Source organism: Arachis hypogaea, chromosome 12 (assembly GCF_003086295.3).
Source record: "Arachis hypogaea cultivar Tifrunner chromosome 12, arahy.Tifrunner.gnm2.J5K5, whole genome shotgun sequence".
Taxonomy (NCBI): Eukaryota; Viridiplantae; Streptophyta; class Magnoliopsida; order Fabales; family Fabaceae; genus Arachis; species Arachis hypogaea.
Window position 1 is genome coordinate 7,497,646 of NC_092047.1, and position 15,197 is coordinate 7,512,842.

The 15,197-nt window shown below is 31.3% G+C and overlaps 1 long non-coding RNA gene across 1 annotated transcript; it reads left to right on the plus strand.

Annotated features, from left to right (window-relative positions):
• Positions 1-12,267: 12,267 nt before the first annotated feature.
• On the plus strand, positions 12,268-14,774 carry LOC140176951 (uncharacterized). The gene is made up of 3 exons (XR_011868236.1): positions 12,268-12,658; positions 12,864-13,949; positions 14,760-14,774. It is a non-coding gene; the product is annotated as an uncharacterized lncRNA (long non-coding RNA).
• The last annotated feature ends 423 nt before the right edge of the window (positions 14,775-15,197 follow it).

A 15,197-nucleotide genomic window follows, 5' to 3' on the forward strand; every position in this document is an offset into this window, starting at 1 on the left:
TGGTGAAGTTCTTGTCTTCAGCTCGATCGATGAAAAAAGATTCTGTCTCAAGACTGACTTGGAGAAGTTTTTGGAATCTTATCAAGACTGAAGGCTTGGAATGCCAAGTTATTTTGTATTTTAACTTAAACTATTTACTTTATCCATTACACTTATACCATAATCAAACATAAACTTCTTTCTTTTAATTCCTAGTTTAATTTTTTAAACATCAAAACTATTTTAAAATTAGAGACCACTTTTAGATAACATTCTAAAGCAATTTTATATATATAACAATCTCTTTGAAATTTAATGTTTCCACTACATCACTACAAGGAAAAAAAAGTACATTTTTAATTGCTTATCCTAAAAATAATTATTTTAATAGAATATTCATAATTAATGATCACTTATTGTCCAAAAAATAAAAAACATTTAAGTACTCTTGACTATCTAAAGATTGTGTGAACCTTTTCAGGAATGCAAGACCAAATAATGAAAAAAGAAAAATCAAATTTCTAATGTCTATTGTTTGATGATGAATTTTTCTTTTATAATATTTAACATTTATCCAATTTATATTTTAAATTAAATATTAATTATTTAAACTTTTTTATTAATTAAATATCAAACTTTTAAATTCTATAGCAAACACCATAAGAAAACAAAATAAAACTTTCTTATGTTTTGTGATTATTAATAAATTAGGGATAAATATTATTTTGGTCCCTAAGGTTGAGGGTCAGAATCGAAACCGTCCTGATATAATTTTTTATTTAGAATCGTCCTTAATGTTGCATTTCATTTTAAAATCGTCCTTTCTAATAAATTTTTTTTCTAAATGACAAAAATACTATTTTTCCACCATTTCATTCTTCTTGTTCTTCTTCTTCCAGAAGAACATTCTTCTTCAATTAACAAAACTCAAAATTTCAAATTTTTAAATACAGTTAACAAAATTCAATTACAAGAATTAAAAATACTTGAATTCATCTTCAATTATAAAAATAAAAAATCTATAAATTTAATTACAGAAGGAAGAAGGTAACCTCGTCCCCATCTCCAATGACAAGTATGCTCATGAATTGCAGTTACAAGAGGTCATCATGTCCTCCTTCATCGCTTCTCAAAGCACCATCGAAGGCTCATCATCATCAAAAACCATTCTTTGCCTTCCATCTTCATCAACACCTTCGTCATCACGATCCGTCTTTGTTGTCCCCAAAACCGAGTACATAGAGCTTCTGTATGACGACGAAATGCTTATCGTATGTGAGATTTGTGCAGAAACCAAATATAAGAACAAGACCAAAACAAGAAATTCAAAAACAAAAAAAAGCAACAGCAATCCAAAAATCAGAACAAGAACAAAATCAACAATAAAAATTAGGGAATTAGGGATTATGATGAACAAATCCATTATTCAAATCCAGATTCAACAAATCAACACACAACAACGATAAAATCAGAAAATAACAAATCAAAATCAGATTAGAAGTAGAAGCAGAAGCAGACCCAGAAGATGCAGAAGCAGAAGCACTCAAGCAGAAGCAGAAAGCAGAAGAAGAAAGCAGAAGACGAAGCAGAAGATGCAGAAGCAGAAGCACTCAAGCAGACCCAGACGAAGCAGAAACAGAGGCCGAAGTAAGAAGCAGAAGCAGCGGCGAGGAGCAGTGACGAGAGCGCAGCGGTGAGGAGCAGTGGTGCAGAAGCAGAAGCTCTCTCCCCTCTCACGACGGCAACGGCGACGGCAGCTCCAACCTTCGCCGGCACCGTCTCCCTCCTCCTCCCCTTTCTCCTTCCCCCTCTCCCTTTCCCCTTTTCCTTTACCCCCCTCCCACGTCCTTTCCCTTTCTCCCCTCCCCCTCACCTTCCCCCTCGTGTCTTTTCTTTTTTCTTTTTTAATTTTATATTTTTTTATTTAAAATAACGATTTATAAAATAAGAGTAGTTTTGTCATTTATAAAAAAAATTATTAAAAAGGACGATTTTAAAATGAAATACAACATTAAGAACGATTGTAAATAAAAAATTACATCAGGGATGGTTTCGATTCTGATCCTCAACGTCAGGAATCAAAACAATATTTATCCCAATAAATTATGAACAATCTTAAACTCCACAAACCACAATACACTGAAGGTCACTATTAGAGGCACCACTTATTAGGTATCTAAGTGTGAATATCCATTAATATTAAGAAAAATGTATATAGTAGCTAGATTATCCTTATGCAATTGTTCTTATAATTTTGGCCTTTTATTTTTTTTAGTCGATATTTTTGTTTTATCATTTTTCAAAAGACGGTGATGTAATTTAATATAATTACCGGATTTATTGTCAAAATAGTTTCTTTTGAAAGAACACATATAAGTAATTTCATCTTTAAAATTATAAATAATTAGTCTAATTAGTTATTATACAAATCAATTTTATTTGTCTTGTTAACATTAAATCTATAATATTCTCTAATAATATCAAATCGATTTGATTCTAAACTTAACTAATTATTATGTCGAATTTATTTTATAAATGAATTAAAATATTATCCCAAAATCCATTTTTTATATTTTGAATTAAGAAACTTTGACGATTTTATATCAAAAATGTAAATTTTTTTTTTGATAATCAATGTAAATTTTATTTAAGAGTATGTACTAAAAGAAATAATCAACATCGACATAAAATCACCCAAAAAAAATCAACATCTACATAAGTATATTAATGAGTCACATCCATCAAATTTTTTTTTTTGTGCGCGTTATATGAAGGAAAAGATTTCAGATTGTCTAACTTATGCAAAAACACAATTAATAAAAATGATAGTGGTATACCAAATTAGGGTGTACATGGTCCAACCCGACTCGAAGATTCGGTCCGGCCCCGAACACTTTAAGAGCTAATTTAGTATAATTTCATCGGGTCTAGGGTCGGGTAAAGATCTTAAAAATAGACTCGGTCATTATTTTGGGTCGGGTCCGGGCCATAGCTCGGGTTACCCGAACTCGGTCCGGTCATCATACACAATTAATATTTTGTATTATTAGTGATGGATGATGGTTATTCTTATGTGGAATTTAAATATTGTAAACCTTAATATTTTGTGTTATTAGTCATTATAAGATTATAAGTTAATGTTTTATGTTTAAAATGCATAAGATTTTAGACTAATGCATAATATTGTGTTATTTGTATTGATTTAAATATTTGGTATTATTAGACAATATTAATATTGATTATGGTTATGCTTTAATTTTAGAGAAGGGTGGGTTCTTGTTATATTTTTTTAAGTGAATTTTACTATGTGAATTATAAAATAATGGTTAGAGATTAAGTGATTTTTACATGTTAAAGACCCGATTTTTACCCGATTTTCACCCGACCCGAAGATGCGTAAGTTTCATCGGGTCTAGGATCGAGTTAGGGTCTAAAAATTAGACCCAATCAGGTCTGGATTAGGCCAAACCCAGTGTGGCCCGGCCCATGTACACCTCTATACCAAATCATGATGCGAATGTGTATATATATATTTCCCTAAGCTATAACAAAATATATCCTTCAGTGATATTTAGTGTAACTTCTAATTTAATTTTTTAAGGCAACATTTTTGTTTAAGGTTTTTTTTTGGACATTGTTTAAGGTTAAGTATAATGAGTTTATGACGTGATCAGAGAAATTTCTTGGCCATAAACTTTTTTTCTTTGGATTTTTATTTTGTTATTGGCGGTAAACTTTCTTTTTTTTTTTTATTAGTAATAGAGGTACATTATTTATTTATTGCTCAAACCCAAGCTAAACTGATTAACAATTTCACTGTACACAATCCACTCCTAAATTGCATGAATTCTTCATGAGAATCCAAAGTCAGGTCCACAAAAAGATAAATTAAAATAATATAAAGCATTATAAAATACATTTCTTTTAGCGAATATTAATGTGGTTATGACTAGTTTTAAGTTTTCGGCTAAGTACATCGAGGGACAAAAAGATCCTGATAAGCTTGCGCAAATATTTGGTGGTGAGTGTTATGGTGCCTATATACACTTGCCTAACTTACTAAATGGGGAATGCAATGGTAAGGATGTCATTTTTATATTGTTATGATTTAAAAGCGTATCACTAAAAGTGTTGCTTAAAGAGAAAGTGTTACCTTAAATCGTTAACTTGGCTCTGATACCAAATTTTAAACTTCGATTATTTAAACTTTGATTAAACAATTTGCAATTTTTATAATCTAAAGTATTAACCATTTTTACTATTTCTCTTGTATGATTATTTATTACTAGTCCTTGACGTATATTTATAGTTTTTCAATCTTGTTTTAATTTATAATATTCTTTTTTACATGAATTATTATATATAAAATCTTTTATCTGTTTATCTTTTTCTTTAATATAATTTCTCAAATCCTCAAGAACTTCTTTTATTTCTACACTTTCTGTTGTTTCTAAATATCTTTTTAATTTATCGACTTCATTTTCCATTTTTTCTTTCAGCAGCTTTAATTCATTTAAGTCATAATATGGTTTTTCAGGCATTTATAAATTTCTTAGGTTTAATTTCAACTTGTTTATATTTATTCTTATTTCTATCAATTTCGATCTGAAGATTATTTAATTCCCTTTTATACTCCTTTATTTTACTTTTTAATTTTTCCGCCCTTTTTCTTTTTATTCTATTCTCTGGTTTTTCAATCTTTATATGCTTCATTATTTATTTTAGAATTTCTGCAAACTCTATCATCGATTCATCACTATTTTCTAGAGATTCTATTAATTTTTCTAGCTCTTCCACTTCTCTTTTCAACTTGTCATATATTATTTTTAGAGCTTCAAATGCTCTTTGGTTTATTTCAGAAAACTGCAAATAATTCAAACGGTTTTCTCTTTCAAAAAGTTCTTGTTTCTTATCTTGATAAGTGATATATATTTCTTCTTTATTTATTGTCATAATTTAGTGTTTAAGGTTTCATTTAATTTTTCGACCTTTTTTGTTAGTTCTTTTATTTCAGAATTTTCTTCTTTAATTTTTAACTTAGATAAACTTAAAGGGCTATTAATTTTAGATTCTCTTATTTGAAAATTCGGTGAAACTAATTTTCCTGACGGTTCTTTTAATAATAGAACCGGGTTTTCAATAGCTTTATATTTTGGTATTTCTGTTTTTACAATTTTTTGAAATAATTCATCAACATAAATTCTTTCTCTGTTTTTAAATATTATACTATGATGGCTATTTGTTAAAGCATAATTTATTGCATATGTAATTGAAAGTGGTTCATCATCTTGTTCCATTAAATTCTTTCTATGAAATTTATAAGCCAAACTTATAGATCTTCCAAGATTTTCAGTTGATAAAGGTATGGCGTATCCAAGATGGGCATTGAATTTAACATTTACGTTTGCCAAGTTTCCATGAACAATTCCAATTATTTGATCTATTGGGTCATCAGTAATTCTTTTGTCACAGATTGCTAAGCTTATTGGTGAATTAATTCCTTTCATATATGTAGATTTGATTAAGACTTGTATAGTACTAATATGAATCCATCCGATTTTAGATCTTTTTTGTTGATCCTTAATTTTCTCAATCTGTTTACTCAATTCTTCATCATTTATCAGGGCTATTTCAAGTTCTCCATTGGCGGATTTTATCTTTATAGGGGCTTCAAGTTGAATTTTTCCATAGTATATTACATTTTTTCTATTAAAAACTTCTTTTAATAGGTTTTGTTTATTAAAATTTTCATTTGATTTGAGATTTAATTCTGTTTTTAGAACAGCCTGTTTTTCATTATCTAATAAAGCAGTTAATCTATAATAATCAGATTCTTCTGTTAATTCTAAACTTTCTAAATAATTCATAATTGAAAGACTAGGATGAAGATGTACCTTTCTGGAGAAAACTTCCTTTACTTAGTATATTTTATATGAGGTGTTTTTATCTCCAGAGGGGAGATTGTAGATACTAACTCCAGAGGGGAGTTTAGAACTATTTTTTCCCTAAGGGAATTCTTCCTCAGACTATAGAATCGCCTTGGCAGCTTCCTCCTTGCTCTCCTAGCATATGAGTACTCTTAGCCTTCTGCTTTCTATTGTCTGCCCCTTCTACAATTGCCTAAGCAACCTATTTATAATGGTTGGGTCTGATGGACAATTCCCATCCTTACCCTTCTTATGACGTCATTGCTTACGTCATTGTTTATTATCTTGCACCAGCTACATTGTTGGTGCTCTATGACCTAAGCGCTTACGTCACTATGCAATAATGTTAAGAGATGCTTCAGATGTGCTGTCTTCCTCTTTCATTATGTGACCTTCAAATGCGTTGTCTTCTTCCTTTATCATGTGGGTTGATTCCGTTTTATTATTACTTTCTTCAGATAACTCTGAGACGCATAGCTGGCACTTGTGGTCTTCTCTGTCTTTCTTCAAATAGCAGAGATTCCTCTTTATCCCTTCAGGGAGCTTTTCTAAGAGTCCAGATAAGTTGTAGAATGCTGATTCAAATTCCACTAAGAGTCTCATCTCTCTTTCTTCAATTTCATTCCTTTTACTAGACACAAGCAAAGTATTTCTGCTTTTATAATTAATTCTTGTGTGAGATTCCCTTGTTATCTTTTGAGTTCTTTCGAAGACCCTTGCTAGTGTGCTGGCTAGCCTTCCTTCATGACTGTAGATTGTTAAATCTTGAACTTGATCAATTGGTTGAAAATTTCCTGGGAAGACGGACATGAATATTACTTGGTGTGCTGGAACCAAGCATTCTTCTTCTTCATTAAAAATAGGTTGACTGTTCGTAAATTTTAGGGATATATCCCTTGGATTTACGTTATCAATCATATTTTTAAATCTCTTTACTGCATCAACGAATCCTGCAGGAAACTCACTAATAATTTTTAGATCATTAAAAATTAAAATTGTATCAATTAATCCATACTGGAAAAACTGATAGGTGTCTGATGGGGATGCATCTGGAAATATAACCAGCTTTGTTAGCTGTTCTTTGGCAATAGGATAATATCCCAAGATTGCTCTTTTTTCTTCAGTCCAGTTCAGGACTATATTAAGGGTTTCTCTGAGATTTGATCTACAGACCCTTTTCTTTTCTTTGATTTCAGCCCTTGTAGGAATATTTCTTATTATCCCTGTTCTCTGGGTTTGAATTGGAGCTTTATCTACTCTTTTTAGGGTTTGCTCTGGATGAAGAGCTTCATATTCCCTGAAAGATTCTTTTGCTTCTTCCAGTGTTAAAAACCCTCCTTTATGAATTATCCTTGATTGATGTGTAAATGGTGCTGCTTTTTCCCAGGCATCATATACTCCTTTCATGGGGCCATTATAATTAAATTACATAATATTTTTGTCTTGGGTAGATTTTTTGATAATTTCAGCAATTGTTTTATTTTCTGGAATTTTTTCTTCACCTGATTTGTCCACCACGCTTAGCTGGCTGAGCTCTGATGGTTTTGGTTGTTGTGTTGATTTCATTGCTTCGATGGCCTTCTTGAGGGATTGGATCTATGTCCTTATTTGCTGACAATGCTTGCATTTTTCGAGTTCTTGTTCGTATTTCTGAATTTCCTGATTTAATGCGTTGTAGACGAACTCTATTCTCTTGTTAATGTATCTGCAATAACATTTTTGTCACCCTTAATATATTCAATTTTTATTGGATATTGTAACAAAAATAATTGCCATCTTACCAATCGTCCATGATTATAATCAACTTTTAAATTATATCGTATGAAACCTGTTAGGTAGCTTGAATCTGTCCTTAATGTAAATTCTCTGGGTAGTAAATCAATTTTCCATTTCTTAAGAGATTTAATTGCTGCTAGAGTTTCCTTTTCATGAGTGGTATATCTCTGTTCTGTTAGAGTAAAAGTCCTTGAAATATACCTGCAAAGTAATTCCTTTGGGGAATTTTTAGAATCTAGTGATTCTTTTCCTTGCTTCAAACTTTTTATAGCTTTCTTAGCTTTTAGACATCCTGACCAGGTTATGTCTGAAGCATCTGTTTCTACTATTAAGTAGTCATTTTCTTCTGGAATATAAAGTTCTGGAAGTTTTTCACATAATTCTTTAATCTTTTGAATTTGTATACTATCTTTTTCATCCCATTTCCATTCTTTTTTAGTACTAATTTTTGGAAATAAGTTTTTAGTGTATTCTGTTATATTCTTTAAGAATCCTTGATCAGAAATATAATTTATACACCCTAAAAATCTTTGTAATTGTTTTCTATCTTCTATTTTATTAGGAAATAAATTTACCTTTTCTAGGACATTTGGCTGAAGTTTTAGCTTTCCTTGAGTGGATAGAATTAATCCAAGAAACTCTATTTCTTGTTTTGCTATTCTTGCTTTCTTTTTGCTAAGAACTAATCCTTTTTCTTTACATCTTTCTAAAACTATTAATAATTTTTGAAGATGATCTTCTCTATCCTGTTTTGTAAAAATTAGTATATCATCAATGTACACTAAAACAAATTCATTTAACTCTTTTAGATTTTCTTCCATAAATCTTTGATAAATACCTGGAGCTTGTTTTAATCCGAATGGCAATACATTCCATTCATAGAGCAACACACTTGTTGATTCTTTTGTTGGACAAGTAAAAGCAGTTAATTTCTTTGTTTCTTCGTCTAAACGAAGTTGCCAATATCCTGATTTTGCATCAAGAGATGAAAACCAAGTTGCCCCTTTAATTTTTTCTAAAATAGAATCTTTTCTTGGAAGTTTATGAGCATCACCAATAGTTGCTTCATTCATCTTCTTATAGTTAATAACCATTCTTCGTTTTCCCCTTTTAATTTCATTATTGTTTTCGACATAAAAGGCTGGAGCCGCATGAGGACTTTTACTTAATCTTATAATTCCTTTTTCCAAAAGATCTCTACATTCTAATGAAAACTCTTCTCTATCTCTTGCGGAATAAGGGATTTTATTTGGAACATTTATCTCTTTTGTCGGATCTTTTAGTTTAATGCTTACTAATTCGTTATTTGTATTTTTAATATCTAAAGGATTTTCAGCACAAATTTCATCCAAAAGTTCTTCTATCTTTATTTCAAGATTATTTTTTGGGATATTTATTTGAAAGTATAAATTTAAATAACATATCTCTAATATAGAAAATATTTTAAATTTTAAGATCTTATCTATAGTAGTAGTCGGTATTTTTATACGTTTTGATTTTTGATTTATTGAAGAATCGTGTGGAGCTTTTAAAACTATATATGTTAGTTCTTGAATGAATGGATGATATAGCTTTAAAAAGTTATTTCCTATGATAAAATCCATTCCAGAATCTAACATGTATATAGATGGAACAATGAACCTATAATTTTGAATAAAAATTTCAACCATCTCTGCTTTTTGGTCAATTTTATGTATTGATTTGTCAGCTATTCTAACTCTTAATGGTTTCTTTAATTTTTTCCAATCAAGTTTTATATTTGAACTAGCAAAGCATTGTGTTGCTCCAGAATCTATGAAAGCATTTATAAATTTTTCTGTTATTTTTATAGTAATAAATGTAGCATTATTACTCAGTCTCTGAGTCTGTTTCCGAGACATATTCAAAAATATAGTCTAAATTATCATCAGATTCTTCTAAAGGTTCCATGAAACAAGACTTAGCAATTTCTATTTGTTTAGTAAGATCCTTTTTATCCTTCTTTTTCGGACATTCGTTTGCATAGTGTCCTTCTTCTTGGCAATACCAACACTTACAATTTTCTTTTTTATTTGGGCAATAATCACTTTTTTGTCTCTTGTTTTTATTGTTATTTCTTTTTCTAAAATACATCTTTTTTCTCCAGTTTGGATAGTATTTTCTTTTTCTAAATTGATATTTTCTTTTTCTTTGAAAATTTTTATTAAGACCATATTTTTGAGGTATCTCTTCATTATCCTGGCAGCAAATTCTAATTATATTTGCAAATCTTTTTTGAGTTGCTTCTTGCATACAACGTTCTTTTATTTCCTCTCTTATTGCAGAGGTTGCTCCACCAAAATTATTTTCAATTGTTCCTCTATTTATTTCTCTTATAAATCTTCCCATAATAAATTCGTTAGCAGGATATGGAAGTTTTGTTATATACATACTAAGATAATGATTTTTATCTTCTTCTTTTAATTTGTAATAATGTATTCTATATTCACATATATAAGACTCCACATTACATAGATCATATATGTGAATGTTAGCTAAATGGTTTTTTGCTTCTTGATATTCTTTATTATAGACTTCTTGTTTATGATCTATAATATTTTTCCCAAAAAATTCTTTATATAGAATCATCATTATATATAATATCTTATCATAAACTGTTATTTTTGTTGCTAATTCTTCTATTATTTGGTTTTCTATTGATGTCATATAATCTCTTATAGCTCCTTTAGTATGAAACCTTATGTAATTCCAAATGTCTCTTCCAGATAATTCATTAAGTTTTGGATTAGTAAAGGCTTCTAATAAGAAGGAATTCAACCAGTTTTCGAAAATTTCTTTTTCATTCGTTTTACAGTCTAAATCGAGCATTCTTTCTCCTACCATTTCCTGGATTTTAGGAACGTATTTTGATGGTATTTTTGTATATTTTGAATTTTTATTTATAAAACCTTTTTTAAAAGCATAATTATCAAAACATGTTTCCCATTTAAATTGAGATTGATTATCCCTAGATGTTCCCGCTTCATTTTTTACTTGTATTGGAATTGCTGGTTCTTCGTCACTTGAATAATCTAGAATGTGTTCTTCATTTTCTATATTTTCAGAATTTACTAATTCTTCTTCTATTTGAAAACCATGTTCCATAATATTATTTTCTTGAGCCATTTTTAATTGTTTAAAAAGCATTGTGACTTCTTCTAATTTTTCTTCAATATTCATAATTTCAATGGTGGTTTTACTTTTAAATCTGTTATGTTGATTATATTTTGAAATTTTTCTTCTTTGGGATTCTCTTTTTCCTTATTTCTTTGAAATTTTATGGATACTAATATTTCTTCAAGCATATCTACTATAGAATTTAATTGTGGGTTAAAAGTATGATAAAGATGTGGGGAATCATTTCCATGGTAACATTTTTTAGAAATTCCGTGTGAAAAATAGGTTTTTTCAGGTTTTTGAAGTCATTCAATAAAACTTATAGTAAAATTAAGATTTTGAGAAAAATCATTTTGTATTGATTTTAAGAATTCGGTGTCATTACAATTAACATTAGTTAAAATCATTAATTTTTGATCTATTAATTTTGATAATTTAATTATTTCTTCTCTTAAATCTTCTAATTTACTTTTTTCCATTAGGTGACGCTTTTAGAAGAGTTACGGTTTTAAGTGTGTCTTTTAAATCTTGCTATAAGGAGTAATTTAGGCAATTTCGGCATTCAAGTTATAGGCATGGGAGAATTGGCCATATTTGGTAACTAAATAAATTTAGTCAAAATCAGTCAAAATTGGAGTGAAACCCTAGTCCCTTTCATGTTACTCCCCGACCCGTAAACCCATCTCCTCTCCTCTCTTCTATGGAAGTGAACGAACCATAGAAGCCACCGCAGCCCCCAATCGGCGCAGCCGCCGCAGCCCGCAGGCACCGCATCCCACAGCGACAGTTTTGGCCACCGCAGCCCCACAGCCCCCACCGCGTGGTTGTCATCGCCGAGCTTGCCTTCTTTGTGTTCGCCGGTGTCGCGTCCTCTGTCGTCGCCGTCGATCGCCTTCTCCTCGCCGACCTCGCCTTCTCTGTGTTAACCGGTAAGCACTGATTCCTCGCGTCTGTTTGCTGGTTTAGTGTTTAGGCCTTTAGCACTTGATTTTGATAATACTTGTTATTTGTTAATAATTAATTTGCTGATTAACTGGATTTTCTGAAGTTATTGTTTGCTGGTTTAGGAATTGTTTGCTTGGGGTTATTGATTTATCATTTATTTGTTATTTCTGATTTTCTGTTCATGATTTATCGCATAACATTAGTTTGAAAGTGATAACGTATGAACTTAAAATGCTGAAACCTGTAACTTTAACATGTTAATTAGTTTGTGCCGAGTTCAATTTTGTTTCTGGTATTATGGCTGTTCAAAACCGATCCAATCCGAACAAAACCGATCAACCGAACCAAAAAAACTGATAACTGAATAAACTGAAAACGAAAAAAACCGAAAAAATAATTTTTTGCAGTTTTTTGCGGTTCGGTTCGGTTTTCGGTTTTATTAGAGAAAACTCTAACCGAACCGAACCGGTGTTATTAAAAAACCCTAATATAAAAGTAGCCTTCCACCACAATTGCTCCAAATCTAGCCGCAGCCACCCCTCCACTACCAGGAACCCTAACTCCTCGAGCTCTCTCTCAGTCTCTCTAGCGCTGTGTCTCAGCGCCGGACCTCCTCCTTCTTCTCCGCCATCGACGTCGCCGGACAGCACCATCGTGGTGGTGCGGTCCTTTCCTCTCTGTCCCTCATCCTCGACGGCTCCACACACCACCTCTCCAGCAGCCGTCTCCTCCACGAACCAACAGCCGTCGTCGTCCTCAACGAACCGCAGCAGCACGCACCAGACGTAGTCGAAGCCGCTGCCGTTCGTCGCCCGTCTCTCGTCCGTCGTTGAAGCCGTGTTGCTGTCCAGTCTCTTCTTCTCCGTCATTGAAGCAGTGTTATCCTTCCATCTCAGGTTGTTTTTTTTGTTCTGATTCTATTTATTTTTTAATTCTGGCTTAGTCTTCTTATGGATTCAGATTTTGTTTTTTTAGGTTCTGTTCTGATTCTATTTATTTTTTTAATTCTGGCTTAGTCTTCAGGTTGTTTTTTTTGTTCTATTTCTTAGGTTTGGTTCTGAGGTTTGGTTCTGAATTTTTGTTTATTCAATGTTAATGCAGGAAAGGGGAAGGTGAAAGAGGAAGAATTTGTGGAATTAGTGCACCACATGAAAATTGTGGAAATAGTTTGGTTGTATTTCTCATTCAGTTTGGTTCTATATCTTGATTAATTTGGAATTGGGGCACTATTTTTGCAAAATTTTTGGAATTAGTTTGGTTGTGTATCTTGATTTTCTTGATTCAGTTCAGGTTGATTATTGTTCCATCTGTTTCTTCTGCTGTTTTTACAACATTTGTTAGTGATTTTAATTTGTTGTGCTTCTGCTAATTTGTTAGTAATTTGAGTCCGATTGATGATTGTTCTATCTGCTAATTTAGTTTGTTGTGTTTCTGCTCATTTGTTAGTGATCTCTGAGTTAGGTTGACTATTGTTATTTGTTAGTGACTGTGAAATGGTATAATGGTTTTTATTTGAATTAATTAAATAAACCGAACAAACCAAACCGATTTTAATTGGTTTGGTTTGGTTCGAATGATTTCGGAAAGAAAATCGAACCAAACCGAACCGCAATTTTAATAAACGATCGGATCGGATGACTTTTTCCCATATAACCGAACCAAACCGCACCGCGAACACCCCTATAATATTTATGGCTGGTGCTTTAATTTTTTCTGTTCATACAAGAAAACTGTGCAGCCTTTGATTTAATGAGAATTCTCTAGTTATTGGCAGAATGTTTTAACTTAAAAAAGAATACTCTAATGCTAACTGATTATAGCGGCTACTGTATTATTCTAAGTGAAGAAAGGTGAATAAAGATTATGGAGTTCTTAGATTTAAGGTGAGGCTCCATTTTGTATTGACCGTCACCAAAATCTACTGACAGGACAGAAGCTTGTATGCAATTAACATTGACAAGTCTTCTTGTTTTCTTCTTGTAGTTGCACTTTTTTATCCCAACATAACCAATTAAATAATGCAATAGGCTAATAATTGTTTGCTGATGTTATTGATTTTTGCTGGTTTAGTAATTGTTCATGATCATATATATTTTTTTTGTTGTATGTTACAGATGGAACAATCACAAAGTAATCCACAAGCACAAGACATTGTTGTTCAAGAATCCCAAACTGGTACTTCTAGAGGTAAATCTGATCGCTTGGTAATATTTACCACGAAGTATGACAAAAATAACAAGGCTCAATATTCATGTATTTTCTGCTTGAATAATTTATGACGTGAAATTATGCACATCAATAATTAGTCACGAATGAAAACCCCAAATAAATTTTTCTCCCTTCAATATCTCTGCCCTCTCAATACTCTCTTTGGTTCAAATTTTCTCTTCTCACATTGACCCGTGTATTCATTAGCAACTTATAGTTCTATTGACATGATAAGTGAAATTCACTAATTTTAAATTTTCTTCAGATGTAAACACAATATAAGAATTATAATAAATTATAATAAAATCTTAATATTCATTGATACTAAAATTTTTTTCTAATACTTTTTAATTCATATAAAATATTTTTATATTTCTAAATCATTAATTATTAATAGATACTATTTTTAATTCAGTTTAAGAATACTACTTACCTTTTTTTTTTCCTACAAATGTATACTTTTGGATTAAAAATTTATAGTGAAATTAATACATTATCTAACTCTGTATGGATTAATTATAATACTTTAACTTTAAATCTTTTGCTTGGCTTCATTCCATACAAACACGTCCCAGCTAATTTCACTTGCTTTTTCTTATCCTTCCTTTACTTCACTCCATAGTCCATACAAACACACATATCGTTAACATCACTTCTTCTTCTTCTTCCTTTCTTTCACCTCATACAAACACTTCTTCTTCCTTTCTTTCTTCATTTAATATGGAAATCGGTAATGCATCCCCTGTCATTGTGCTTCCATTTGCTCTCCCTCGGTTGAAAATTTATCAGGGAAAAGTGTTACACTATCAGCGTCAATTCAAAGCCTGTGGTGAGTTCGTCTCCTTATTAAGAGGAGAAGAACAAGAACAAAGACAAAGAAGAAACGGTGATATTTTACCGCTGGATTTGCGGTGATGAATTTTGTTTTATCACTTCAGAAGAGCTACCAATTTGTTGAAGAACTTATGAAGTTCTTTTTGCTAGAACTTGTGGTGGATCACTGTGGCAGGATGGTGGTTTGGTTTCTTTTGGGAACAATGTTCAGTTTGTTATCACTCTTTGCTCCTGTAAAGAAGAACATCACCAAAGAGGGTTCAAGTTTTTTGATGTTCCAATCTATATAGTTGGAAACTAGAACTTGTCTTGTATTCAGAATTTTAACTTCGCCATTGGGTATGCTCGGAGGAGTGGTTCCAAGTTGTCTACATCATTACAAACAGTATGAAG